The sequence below is a fragment of the Acinonyx jubatus genome, chromosome D1 (genome assembly GCF_027475565.1).
Source record: "Acinonyx jubatus isolate Ajub_Pintada_27869175 chromosome D1, VMU_Ajub_asm_v1.0, whole genome shotgun sequence".
NCBI lineage: Eukaryota > Metazoa > Chordata > Mammalia > Carnivora > Felidae > Acinonyx > Acinonyx jubatus.
In genome coordinates this window covers 22,230,077-22,245,052 of record NC_069390.1, presented here as the reverse complement: position 1 = coordinate 22,245,052, position 14,976 = coordinate 22,230,077, and positions in this window count along the sequence as shown.

Below are 14,976 nucleotides of genomic sequence, written 5' to 3'. Positions count from 1 at the left end.
AACTATTTTTAAACATGCAAATACTAAACACAGTTCTGGATACTTAGAATCTATTTTGACCATATTGTCTCAATGACTTCTAATTATGTCTCATGTTGTTTGGATCATACTTGCAGGTTCTGGACTTCTCTCTTCTCTGTCCTACAAAGGGTTCAATATTGAAGTCCCTTTGTTATTTAACCAAATAAAATATGCACTTAACGGAGAGATAATGCAAGCTCATTATGAAATAAGGCATTTGCTGATATTGTTCATTATTCTTATAGTCAATTACGAGCATCACAGAAACAGTAAACATGAATGAACTCATAAACTTTGAGTCAAGTCATTATGAGTGTAAGAAGTTCGTTTTTGGTTGCTTAATGTAAATCTCTATAATAATCCTAAAGGAAAGCAATGTTTAAAATAGTTGAGTTTCCTTTACATAGCCATTAGATAAATTCTTTCATTGTCAGATTTTTATGTATGCATGTCCCTGTTTTATAAACAGTTTAGAAAAAATAGTTTAATTTTATTTTAAATTGATTTGGGTAGCCCTGTGAATATCTAGCTATTGTGATATGATAGAGTTATCTCTAATTGTAGACACAGATGGTGTAAAGACCATCATCAGAACTTTTTCCCTTGAAAAAATCATAGAAAATGGGTTGTTTTGCTTACTTGGTTAATTTGAGAGATGTTTAATTGCATAACCCCCAGGAAATTCTGCAATTCAGTAAATAAAAGAACATACAGATATTTACTTGCTGGATTATGCTCATTCTTCTTTTTGATTTCTATATTTTAAAGACTTTATAAAGGAGAAATCTTTCTCAATATTTTGAGAACATGTCTTGGACAGATACATGAGAGATAAACAACTATGTCTTATGTTGATATTCAATATTCATGCATTGTTTCATTTATCCATCATGTACCTATTTATTGGTCAAATATATTTGTCAGACAGTGAGCTAGAAGTTTCTCTAAGACCCTTCTTAATGTGTGACTTTGAACCAGATGTCAGGTGTGATGGATTTTAAAAATTATAAATATCAGAATTTTTTACTTGATAATTTAAAGTTGTTACATGTTCCTCATATACAATCTAGAAAAGATGGGAAAGATATTTATTTCTTTATCGTAGTTTGACACACAAAAATTTAATTTCATAACATTAAGGTCATAACTATTATCACTTAAAATACATTCTGAGGGGAAACTGGACTCATTCAGTTAAGCATCTGACTCTTGGTTTCAGCATAGGTCATGATCTCATGGTTTGTGGGTTTGAGCCCCACATCAGGCTCTGTGCTGACAGCATGGAGCCTGCCTGAGATTTTCTATCTTCCTCTTCCTCTGTCCCTCCCCCAATCATGCATGTGCACTCTCTCTCTGTCTCAAAAATAAACAAACATTTAAAAAATACATTCTGAATATTTGCCTCATGTTTAATTATTTTCAAAGAATATGATTTGTGAAGGTGGAGTAAATGTTCACTCTTTGGATGCAGCAAAATATATTGTCAGAAATGTAACTTTCAAATATGTCTATTATACTTAAATCTCCCTGTCTACCATAAGAGCAATCCTAAAAGCACTATGTGACTAGAAGCAGTGGGAATTTAAAATTTCATACATTTTAACAAATTGCCCAATGAAGTCATGATAACGTCAGATGTTAGCAACATAACATACTGAGCACTTGCAAATCATATTTATCTCACAGTTCTATTTTTTATATGACAATATTAAAAATAAAATAAACATATAATAGTATTAGATAATAAGAAAGACTCATAATATTTTTAAAAATAACCAAAGAAGAATCAGATCCACATTAAAAAAATGAATCAACATAGCCTAAATTACTGCAGTAGAAGATGCTGGAAAAAGATAGTGACAAAACTCTCAATTTAGAGTTAATTAATAATGGTGTAATGAGTTGCAGAAGTCCCTGGAGTTAATGTCAAGATGATTACTTTGGAAATTGCATTGGAAATAAATGAAACTATATTCTGCATGACTTCAGTAGTAGCTAAAAGAGATCGTTACCTTCTGTAATAGAGTCAGAGAGAGGGCATTGGCCCTAGCAAAAACCCAATGTGTAACTCCATACTTATAAGACAAACGATGGGCACACCCTACCTGTCTTGATTCTCCCTCTGTATCAAAAAGCCAAGTTCTAGTACTCAATACCTAGGACACAGGACAAGGAAATGTGGATATTCAATTTCAATGGTTAGCAGACAACCAAGAATCACCAAATTTTGTTGAAATTCTAACACTTTTAAAAAAACGAATCAATTTAACAAACAAAAGAAATATCACATGGAGACGCAAGTTTAACGGGGGGAAATGGTGCTTAAAACCCAATTAATGATGTAAAAGTTCAAGGCCAGGGTTATATTAGAATGCCAAATGCAATTTACACTGGGATGTAAGCTCCTCACTAAAATGTAAGTTCCATGACAACAATTACTTTTCCTGTTGTTTTTTTTTTTTTCACTGCTATATTCCCAGATGACACTTGGTAAATTCTCAGTAAATATTTATTGAATGAACACAAGTAATACAAATCAAAGAAATGGAATGTAGAAAGATAAGTTTTAAAAAATGGCAAAAATTTCCAACATCCTTCTCTAAATACTGTAAGAAGGAAAAGTATCTTCATGAACCACAGAAAGAGATGTCTCAGAGCAAAGACATGAAATCTTCTGAGGAATATTAACAAAGTTAATGAATACAAGATTTTTGAATATTCTAATTAACAAGGATTATTAGGTATTAAATTTCTATCCAAAAAATAAAGAATACATGTTTTCAACTACTTGTGGATTATTCTCCAAATCCCATGATATCACTATTTATTAGAACCAGAAAAATCAACAACATGAATCACACAGTCCATATTATCTGACTAAATGCAATCGATTTAGAAATTAACAACAAAAAGAGCTTAAAAAATCCACCTGCTTAGAAATTTAAATATGTCCACATAAATTACCATTTCTATTAAAGAGGAAAGCAAGACTGTAACTGGGAACTACTTAAAAATGTTACAGTGAGAACTCTGCACATCAATACCTGTGTAACATGTCCAAAAAAAGAACACCTAGAAAAATTATATGCCTTCAATATATATTGTATGATATAGGAAGATTTAAAATAAATGATGTAAATAATCAAGAATCTAGAGTAAGAGCTAGAAGATATAGAGGGGCTATATTAATTGGGATATTAATTGATTTGTTCCTTCAATCATTGAACATGTAGGATCTGCCAGCTACTAAAAAACAGTGGCTAGAAAAAATGCAATGGCTACCAAAAACAGATGCCATTTCTGACCTCAGTGAACTTGGGCTCTATCAAGGAAAACAGATTAAAAAGAAGCAGACAAACATTATAGAAACAAGACTTATATGGGTATTACAAAGAAAAACATGTAATGGGAGAGTTTGACTTAGTTGAGGAATTCCGAAAAGGTTTGTCTTTGGAAATTATGACCAGTCTGAGATCTGAAGGGTGAGTAGGTGTTAACCAGGTGAAGTTGGTGGGGCCGCAGGCTCAAAGACCAGAGTAAGTCCACAGGTACCGCGTGGTGTGAGAGACGAGGCATACTGTGGGGACTAAAGGAAGATCCACGCGGCTAGAAGACACAGACAGCCTAAGGAGAAGTTTTGAAGAAAGTTAGGGAAAAGTTCATATAGGGTCTTAGTCTATGTTCAGGACAGTGTTCTTGATCTTAAAAGCCAAGGGAAACCATAGAGATGGTTTAAGCTGAGGTCAAATATGCATTTTGGCAAAATTCCTTCTGGCTACATGTGGCAAACTGATTGAAGGGTGGTGTAGATCAGTGAACACAGAGATAGCAGTCAGGGAGCGGCAGTGATCCACATGAGAAGACACAGGTGCTTTTTTAGAATGATGATGGGGGAGCAAGGTAGACAAAGTTGAGGCATATTTAAGTATGAAGATCAATAAAAGCACAAAGCAATAAAATAAAAATCAACGCCACCAACATATATGATCAGTCAAAATAGAAGTCATAGATGTACATTAAAATCACAAGCAACCGTTTTTCATATATAAAATTGACAGAAATTTTATGCTATTGGTAAGTGTGAGACACTTTGAGAATCTAAATTGATTGGTACAGCCACTCTTCAAGAGTGACTTGATGGTATCAGTTAAAATTTAAAATGTGCAAATTCTGGAGGCACCTGGGTGGCTCGGTCAGTTGAGTGTCTGACTCTTGATTTCAGCTCAGTCATGATCTCACAGTTTGTGAATTCGAGCCTTGCATTACACTAGTTCCACACTGACGGTGGGGAGCCTGCTTGGGATTCTCTCTCCCTCTCTGCCCCTCCCACAATACTCTCTCTCTCTCTCCAAATAAATAAATAAACTTTAAAATGTGCAAATTCTTATACTTAGCAATTCTACATCATAGTCTCCCCAAGGGATGTGTTTGTGCATATAGCACAGAGTCATTTAAGGAGATGCACTGAAGTATTATTTGATAATAGTAAAAAAAAACGTACTTGAAGGTCCATTAAAATAAGATTGGCTAAAAAGAAATGATAGACACACATCAGTGTGATTGGGATTGGGAAATATTTTTACCAGGTAAGGACAAAGTTGGAAACTCTAAAGAGTCACAAGATACAGTGGGTATTGTAGAATAAGCACGAGACTGAGATTAATCATTGTTGGGTTTGAATCTATTCTCTCTCTCTTATTACCATGATATTCTTTACTTCTCCTTTGCTACAATCACCAGTTTCTGAGTCATTTTCAATATATTTTTTTTCTGATTAGGTTGTAGCCTCTAAATTTCCATCTGTCCTCTATCTTTTTCCAAGTTGTATCCCCAACACCCACGTCTACTTGTACCAGGCATATTATATGCAGTCGATATACTTATTGTTAAGTATGTATGAATACTTACATAAATGAACAAATTGATGAATGAATGAATAACCTCACTTAAGCCACTAACTTTGTGTAATCCATGTATACAAATCACCTCATTTCTCTTAAGATACTATCTACAAAATTTAATACATTAGAGTTCTTACTGCTTTTTTTACTTTAAAATTTTATACGATATTGCTTGGGTTGTCTGAAAAACTTTCATCAGTTCTTTAGATCATAGCATGGTTTTAATTTTTGTATATTTCTACAGACAACATATAACCTATATAGAGTTTGTTATGTATAAAGTTCTGTGTGTTAATCCCATATATATTTAAACAATACAGTATTGCTATATCACCTGCTTTGGATACTTTATTTATTTATCTGTTTGTTTAATTTTTTTGTTTATTATGAGAGAGAACATGAACTTGAGCTTGAGTAGAAAGAGGGGGAGATAAAGAATCCCAAGTAGCCTCCGCGTTGTCAACACAGAGTCTGATATGGGGCTCAAACTCACATCATGACCTGAGAGATCATGTCCTGAGCCAAAATCCAGAGTCGGACTCTTCACCAACTGAGCCACCCAGCCACCCAGGCTGGATACTGCTTTAAACTATCCAATAAATCCTCAGGTAAACAAAATCTCAGTAGATTTTGAATGTAAATGAAGTGGAACATATATAGTAGGACAACTCAGAAATGTCAGAGATGATGCGGGTCAGGATACCTTATAAAATTGACAAGTGTGGTGAATGTGAATGGACTAGACATTTGGGCTACTCGTTTCTGTTTCAACTTTAGTTCCTACCTTGGACTAGTAGGATTATAAAATAAAATTAGAGAGATTCTCCCCCAAATCTTTCACATTGTAGGTATGGTAAAGTTCATGTTTTCTTGCCCTAAGTCACACTCTTAAATAAACTTGTAATCCTGTAACATCACCACAGTCCTTCATAGATGACATGACTAACTAGAAACACATCAAACCAATTATGTAGTATCTTTTAGCTAAATGGCTCACTGGCACAGTCAAATGTCTTATTTTGCACTTCATTACATAGAGGCAAACCGGAGCCTGAGGGGAACATTAATTAGTGTAAGCTTGTTCTCTGAGTCACAAGACTCTGAAAGCGTATTGGTTTATTCCTTTCTCTGTATAACAGAAGATAAAGTAATCATTCTGACAATATAGCTTCATATCACATTACACCACAGTGACATCTCAAACTTCTCTAACCTTTTCACTGAAATACTTAAACTTATTTTCTCCCTGATACAGTTGCTCACCACACAAGCATATACATGCAAACGATTACATGCAATGTGTAACAAAAATGCACAATTCCTGGAAATAGAAATCGAGTGAAAACGTTTACGTTCTGACAAAGGTTTGTGACTAATTATATTATTTAAAATATATGAAAAAACAAGTAAAATATATGTACTTTATCTCCTTAAGGTGTCTCCCCCCACCCCCACTCAACTCTATCCCAGTATACTTCCAGGTTGGTCATATGACTTGATTTGTTCAGTGGAATATGAGTGGATTTGATATAGGTCATTTTGAAGTAGAATACTTAATAGCTCCTCAGAGATCTTCTACCTTTGTTTCCTTCAGCTGTTCCCCCCTCCTCAAACCTAAAGAGAAAAAGGAAGTAAAGCAGAGCCTGCAATCAAATATAAGGTGGAAAAACAAAAAAAACAAAAAAGTTGTGTTTATAAGCCACTGAGATTTTGGTGTGATGTGTTATGCAGCTTTGTATCTCACAGAGCTAACTAGTATGATGCTTGAATAGGGTATATTTTAATTCTCATCAGGAGATGAGTAAGTATTTTTATGGAAAATAAACTTATAATTAATGTTTAAAGTCTCTAGGGGCGACTGGGTGGCTCAGTCGGTTAAGTGTCGACTGCGGCTCAAGTCATGATCTCACGGTTCGTGGGTTCGAGCCCCGCGTGCGTCTCTGTGCTGACAGCTCAGAGCCTGGACCCTGCTTTGGATTCTGAGTCTCCCTCTCGCTCTGCTCCTCCCCCACTTATGCTCTGTCTCTCTCTCTCTCTTAAAAATAAATAAACATTAAAAAAATAAATAAAAATAAAGTCTTTAGCATACATTTCTAATAGAAGTAGGAAAAGAATCCTCTAATATTGATTTGATTATTCTTTTGTGTAATGTTGAAGGTTAGGGTTAGGTCTTTAATCATAATCTTAGTTATATTTGTCAAATACTTACCGAATTTTTTCCTTTTTTTCCCCCAATAAATGATCTGCTATGGGGGAGGAACTTTCCTATGGGTGGGTTACACAGATTAGTAGTAGTAGTAATATCGCTTAGCTTTTCTGCAACTGTGCACTTCCACCTCGGAAGGGGATTGGCCAGGAGTCTTCTGAGCTCTTAAAAACATAGTGGGGCTCCCCGGTGGCCCAGTAGGCTAAGCAGCCAAACCTTGGTTTTGGCTCAGGTCATAGTTTCATGATTGGTGGGTTCGAGCCCCGCATTGGGCTCTGTGCTGACAGCTCGGAGCCTGCTTGGGATTCTCATCTCTTTTTCTCTCTGTCCCTCCCCTACTCATGCTTGCTCTCTCTCATGCATGCGTGCATGTGTGTTCTCTCTCTCGCTCTCCCTCTCAAAAAATAAACTTAAATAAATATATTTAAGTTTTACATAAATGAACAATATAAAGTTTGATTTTTGAACTTCAGTATTAGAAATCTGAAATGTAAGGGGTGCCTGGGTGGCTCAGTTGGTTAAGGGTCTGGCTCTTGATTTCAGCTCAGGTCATGATCTCACGGTATGTGAGTCTGAGCCCTGCATGTTGCTCTGCACTGACAGTGTGGAGCCTGCTTGGGATTCTTGCTCTCCTTCTCTCCACCACTCCCCTGATCAGGTAGTTGCTCTCTCTCAAAATAAATAAATACATTTTAAAAAAATAATAAAAAAAAAACTGAAATTTGATTTCGAATTTAAAAACCTAAGATAATTTTAAAGCATCAGTTAAGGTTAAAATAAGAATTATAGCATATATCATGATTTCACTAGAAATATGGCCCAATATAGAAAATATTACTTTCCATATATTATCACTTTGACATTATTTTTTGCCAGTCTTTTGAGAGGCTTATCAATTCTATGATTTATTTAAGAATAGGATCAGAAATGGTATAGCCTTCAAATCGATCACCATGTCTTTGTGCAGAACCTATACATATATAAGTAAATTTCTCCTAGGCTGCCGTCCCTATCACTAATTCTAGGAAATGAAGACTCCTGGTATATTACCTGAGTTTGCAAAAACACCAGGTTCTGTATGCAACCTTCTTTTTTCTCCATATAAACTAATTTTAAGTAAATTATTAAAAATCTATTCTTATTGATAAATTAGCTATTGATAGAAACAGGATACACCTATTGCTACTCAAAGTTTCTGCTATGAGTAAGTAAATAAATCCTATGTAACACTCATTGAACATCCACTATGTGTAAAGCATTCTGCTGCAGATTCTATTTGTCTTTTTTAGTTTTTAATTCACAAACACCAACATAGAAGAAATTAGTATCCTTTTATTGTAGGTAAAGAGCACATATAAATGTTATGGCATTTCACAAGATTCCATACCATTGTACAAAACAAAAGCAACACTTGAAACTAGGTTTATATGATTCCAAATTCTTCATTCTTTTCTTTCTTTCTTTCTTTCTTTCTTTCTTTCTTTCTTTCTTTCTTTCTTTCTTTCTTGTGGGAGTTATAAATTGTATTATACTATTTGTTCATTATTATCTGTTGCCTCCATGTTGCCACCTTCCCTTGCCCTTTGCTAATTTTGAGTTTGACATTGTGCTATATTTGTGTCTATAGAATCTATAATACCAAGCAAAAATATAAATGTGATTGATGATTTGTCTGGAAACTTCTTTTTCCAGACTTTTCCTGTGAGAAGAGGAGCCCATAACAGAGAATATCCCATTAACCTGTATTCTGGAATGAGAAGACAAGTGGTGTTCATAAGAGCTCAATCAACTCTACAGTTGAGCCATAGAACCATCCATAGCTGGAGAAACATAGCTGACCTACAACGTTCATGTAACATGAATTAGAAATAAATATATTTTGTAGCCAACTGAGATTTTGAGGTAGGTTATTATACCATATAACCTCATAACCTGTCAAAAGTTAACTAACACATAAATTGAAATCTAAAAGTAGAGGCTGTCATAACACAAAATCAAAAATATATGGCAATGGGGCACCTGGGTTGCTCAGTTGGTTAAATGGCTGACTTTGGCTCAAGTCATGATCTCACAGTTTGTGAGTTTGAGCACCTCATCAGGCTCTGCACTGACAGTGCAGTGTTATACATATTATAATATATAGTTTACATACGTGTGTGTGTGTATCCCTTGCCATTTATGTATATGTATATATATTATATTATATAGTTTATATATGTATGTATATATATCCATTGTCATCTACATATATATACACAATGTATATGCATATGTGTATATATATATATATATGTATGTATGTGAGTATGTATGTTTTATATATATATAAATGGCAATGGATTTAAGGTTGGGTCACTAGGTGGGAAGTGACAAGTAAACTGTTAATAGGAGAATGAGAAATGCTACCCAGAATTTGCAGTGCTGAAATATTTTTACAACTGTCATTATTGACAAACTGGGAGGAGAAAAATGTATCTAATGAATCTGTGGCTTTAAGTGATGAATTGTGAGTTATTAGGTACACATGATTACATGAGATAAGCTTAGAAAATGATAAGCCTTTTCATAATCACAGATGAAAAAGAAAGAAATTGGATAGATTTCAGTGTTGAGTGAGGCAAGTTTTCTTACCTTCATTCTGTAAAAGATTCTCAAATTAAGACCCAGACTCTCATCAAGGACCAAATTAAGGTCTAGTTGCATTAGACGAGCCCCTAGTAAATCCCTTCTGTTATACAAAATGACTTGGAATGAATCAATCACATGGTTGTATGGAAGTCTGATAAGTTCAAATTACCCTCTATTATGTCTAGACAGAGAAATATAGCAAAAAACAAACAAAAAAACAAACAGAAAGTTGATGTTGCTAACAGCATATGGAAGCGACTGGATTCAAGTACTCCATTTTTTTTTTAAGAAAGCTCAAGATACTTTGGGTTAGAAAATTTCCCTATTATAGGAATAAAGAGATATTACAACATTTGCCTGAATGATTTCAGAAATGATTAGGACCAGTGACTATCCTGCCCTGCCTTCCTTTTCTCCTTTTCCTAAGGGAAGTGTTCACAAAGTATCTCTCATGTTCCACCACTGTATTTCTGTATGTTCGATATTTTAGCTCAATGTCTCTGGGTAACTTGTCATTTTAGTGTGCAGATTACCTGAACAAATGCTACAGAGTTCATACCAACTTCAGATAGGTCATGATATCCTGTACATAAAGTCAGAAACGTTACTGAACTTTTCAGGTGTCTTGAGGAAGATATGAGTAAATTTTGCCCACAGGGAGGAAAGCAAATATTTGTAATAAAAAAGAATCCAGTGATAGATTATAATCAGGTGTTCACAAGTATCTATTTGCTCTTCCCCTTTATCATTCTGTCCTGTAAGTAGAGTACATTTTCCCACCATGAGAACAACCAGGGTGACTGTGTACCCAAATGGGAAGCCATGTAGAACTAAGCCATTCCCCATACTGAAGAGCCCATGAGGACGGAGCAGACCCCAGCAGAGTTACAGCCAGCCTGCAGCATTCATGTTACAAAACAAGAGTATGTGTTCTTGTAAGAGATTGAAATTTGAAGGTTGCCTGGCCACAAGAGGTCTCAGCTGCAACTTCTCTCTCTAGTCCCAACTTCTCTCTCTAGCCCCTACCATTTTGCTGGCCTTTGGAAGTCTCTCTCTCTCTTTCTCTGTCCTTCACTCTCTCTCTCTCTCTTTTTCTAGTAATTTGAATGTATTTTCCCTCTTCCTTGAATGCATGGCCTATATCCTCTCCCCACACTTACTTTCCACGCAGATTCTTCACTTCTCAGCTTTCTTGGGAAAGCTCTTCCCGATCTGCCAGATTAGGAGTCACCTATTACATGCTATGTTTGTATTTTATTTTTTCCTCAAAGGTAAACACATTTTATACCTGTGTATTTTTGTTAGAGGATTATTTGGAAAATATTCATCTTTCTGACTAGACTGCAAGCTCCCTGAGGGGAGGAGATGTGTCCATTTTTCTCAGCTATATACCAAACATTCAAGACACTGCTTGGCACCTAGAATGAGTTTAATATTTGTTGCTTAAATATGTTTGAATTTTCCATACTAATGAATTCAAGCCACAAATTCTATAAGACTACCTATGTCTGAATATTTTTCTTGAGGGTGTTAACTACTTTGTGTCCGTTTAATGCATAAGCTTGAAATTAGAAAAGTGGTAATTCCTTTCAAATACTCCCATTCAATGTTTGTGCATCTATTTGCTATCAAATATTATTTTGTCTCTCTATACACAATCTCCTGTTTCCTGGCACTTAAACTACTCTGAATAAAGCCTTTTGGGCACCAGAATGAGCAGTGAGATGCGATATAGGTGAATCTTCTTAAGGAATTCCTTCTTAAGGAATTTAAATTAAATTTTATTCCCAAATGATTATTTCCTTTTTAAAAACAGCCTTTTCTATTAAAAGCACACTCAAAATGTTCAAATTAAATATTCTTGTGCTAAAGTAATGGCTCAGGGCAGCTTCTAAATGGAAGATAAGGAGGCAACAGTCATTTTACGCTGGAGAGTCATAAAATGATTTCCCCTCCGCTTTTACCGTGGCACATCACAACTAAGTTGTTTATCTATTATGACCTCCCATTTTCTCTCTGGAAAAATGGTGTTGAGAGGCTTAAACAGAAGCCATTATCAGAGAGCCATGAGTTTACTTACTGATCTTACATAGGTCACCTTTATTTCGTTATTTTTTAAAAATATAACAAAACTATATCATGTATTATTTTGAATATTAAAACTGTACCAAAACAGAGTATGTAATATTTGCTAATAAATAGTTTGCTTTCAATTAGTAGGCTTCCTCTATTTGCTAGATCATTGAGATAAGTAGCTAAGACCACTTAAACTGTGTCTATGGCAGAATCAGTACTCAATAAGGAATTTTCCCTCTTTTTCTATTGATCCAGTGTTATTTTGCATACATGAAAGTTGCCATAAAAAGTTTTCATTCTCAGTTCACTTTTGTTTTAATAACCATCTCATTGTCTATTTTTGAAGACCTTAGAGGATGTGGTTTGGATCCTTCTGTTTGCCACACAGGTTCAGTTTAGGTATCTGATCTCTAGCTCTTCTGGAAGCACTGGGATCAATCCCTACCTCAACCTTTCCCCTGTTTCCACACTGCAATATAAATCGCACAGAAGATCAAAATACCACACATTTATCTTTGCAGACAATCAACTTATCAATATGCCTAGAGGCAAAAGATAAATTTCTTCTTTGTTTGATCAATAGAGTAATAACTGCAAGTGCTATAAATGAAGATAGAGCTATCTCTTCGGTTTTCATATCCAACCACATTATTTGACTTGATCTCATATGTGTCAGAGAATTCTATTGCATGGCTACACCCAATGCACAGAACACATTTCCTTCCATTGATTCTCAATTTCCCCATCATTAATTTCATTGACTGAGTAGCAGGCTTTCAAATTAGAGAAAAGGAAAGCTCAAACAATGAAGTTCCATCAGTTTAGTATTACCGATTTTCTTTATTCTGTTTTGGGAGGAGGGTGGACAGGGCTCTTGCTGTTGTGGCATGTTTTCCAGCTACCCTAGAGAGGAGAAAGCGAAGGTAAAATATGCAGAATAATGAAATCATAGTGCCTAGAAAAATGCTTGGTGATATCAAATTGAACAATAGGTATTTACAGAATAAACAAATCAAGATTCATAAGCAAAGTAATCAATACTAAAATGTTATTTGTACACCAGGTAGTCAATGGAGAAATATGTACTGGTGGCCTACTTATACCAAGACTGTAAAAAAATGCTGCAAATATCTAGATGAAAAGTCATGATTTTGCCTCCAAGAGCCTTATAATCAAGGTCTCATGTTAAATTATTACAGTGCAGATGCACTGGTGCAATGGGAAGAAAGAAGATAGAGCAGCTATTACCACCTGGAGAAGTTAGGGAGCCTCTTATTCATTCATTCTCATACAGTCCATTCTCTTTCCTTCTTTTGTCACAGTCCCATTCATTTATCATATCACACACATGGGTAATATGAAAGCTTATTATCTTATTAGCGACAGGAATTAAACACTTTTTAATGACTCTCCCCTTTGACACAGGTTTATAAAACTTGAACTCATTTCTTACATTTACCATTATCTCATCTAGCCCTGATATAATTAAATTCTACTTGATTTTATAGCTTGTGTATTTATTGAGACTCATGTGTCCAGCATTTTCATACTCTATTCCTCACGCTTAGAATAATGCCAGGTTTAATAAAAATGTGTTTAAAATAATCAAAGGACCTGTTATATGCCTTACATTCTAGGGGAAGAAGATTTAAAAAAAAACATAAATTGTAGAATACAGTAGTATGTTTCACGCAAGTTATGAAACAAGGTGATACAATGAAAAGGACCAGGTGGCTGTTTTAAATAGGAGGAACAAGGACGGCCCTGAGGGAGTGACAACTGATATGAGACATGGAGATTGTTAAAAGAAGGCCCTGAGAAGACCAGTCCAAGCTGACTGCTTAAGGGTGCCTGCCTTGAGAATAACCTTGGGAATTTGGAAAAACAGAAGGCAAAGGTGTCTGGAGTATAGTAAGAATAGGAAAGAGTTGATTATACAATGTGTGAGAGGTCAAATATGGACAGAGACCTTTGGGGTTTTGTAGTCCAGGATAATGAGTGTTCAATTTATTCTGTGTTCATTATAAAGTCTTTAGCATAATGGTTCTCAACAAAGTGGCAATTTGGGCATTGTGGCAAATATGTGCATGTTTTTGGTTATCACTAATGGGAGGGGGAGGTGCTGCTGGCACCTAGTGAGCTGAGTCCAGGGATGCCACTAAATGTTCTACAACACACAGGACAGTTGTCCACAACAAAGAAATATCTATGTCTATATACCTGTATCTATCTATAGGTATCTATATCTATATATCTATATTGTCTATAATTGTATCATCTATAACTATATCATCTATATCTCTCTATCTATATCTCTAGAATTTCAATAGTGTTGAGATTAATAAACCCTGTTTTAAGAGATTATAAAGAGGTAAACATAAGTGACGTAATATAACCTACATTTTAATTACTCTGTATGTTTGTTGGAAATTAAATTATACATCAGAGAGCATGGAACCTCAATAAGCACAAGAGATTTTTGTAGTGGTCAAAAAATAAGACATAATAACATTTATGTTGATCAGATATTTTCCCTGTATAGTTTTATTTCTGCAAATGATTTCATTTGTGCCATATATAAACTCATATAAGTCATGCTCTTTAACTAGGTTCTAATGCATTTGTATTCCCTTCACCTCTATCCTCAAAGTATTGCAGCTTTAACAACTTGGACAATAGAGAAGACAAGGGATCAATCTATCATCAACAGAATATTTAATATTTCAGTGAAATCTCAAATTGATCTTACCCCAGCCCCACAATACTATTTCTTATTTATTTTGCTCTCTTCAGGGTCATAACAAATAAAATATGGCATTTTTCCTCATGACAATTTATATCACCAGAAGGAAGATATAATGTGAAAGTTGAACATTATCCATTAACTATTATTTATATACTATTTCTACTTGTCAAATATTATTCACAGAAGATCAAAATATGATGGTGATATATTTTTTCTTTTCAAATCCAGGCATTTTGATTAAGTTGCTACACATTCATGTATCATTCAGTGAAAAACAGTATTTGAACTAGGCAAAAAAGAGGGGAAATAATTTTGATGGTTCAGAAAAAATTCAGTCTTCCAGGAATTGGGAATTTTGTAAGAATTCTTTGTTACGTGCTTTGGATCTAAAGCTAATG